Source organism: Brassica oleracea, chromosome C3, assembly GCF_000695525.1.
Source record: "Brassica oleracea var. oleracea cultivar TO1000 chromosome C3, BOL, whole genome shotgun sequence".
In the NCBI taxonomy this organism is placed as follows: Eukaryota; Viridiplantae; Streptophyta; class Magnoliopsida; order Brassicales; family Brassicaceae; genus Brassica; species Brassica oleracea.
In genome coordinates, this window is record NC_027750.1 from 31366467 (window position 1) to 31366719 (window position 253).

Consider the following 253-nt stretch of genomic DNA (forward strand, 5'->3'; position numbering starts at 1 on the left):
CCTGGACGCCACTTCGGCGGCTTCGACCAACTTGTCCCGGATTGGAATCAACGAAATCGTTGAATCGGTATGTTCTTAATAAAAAAGGTTCAATTCATTTATTTCTTTATTTTCATTTTATCATCTTTTCTATTATTTAAATTTGTTTATTTTCTATTTCAGTCGGTTCCAAAGAAGAAGGGATGTTTGGTCGGTTTGGGTCGTCGAGCCCGGTCGGTTCCTCCTTCTGCACCACAGCCCTATGTTGATCCAG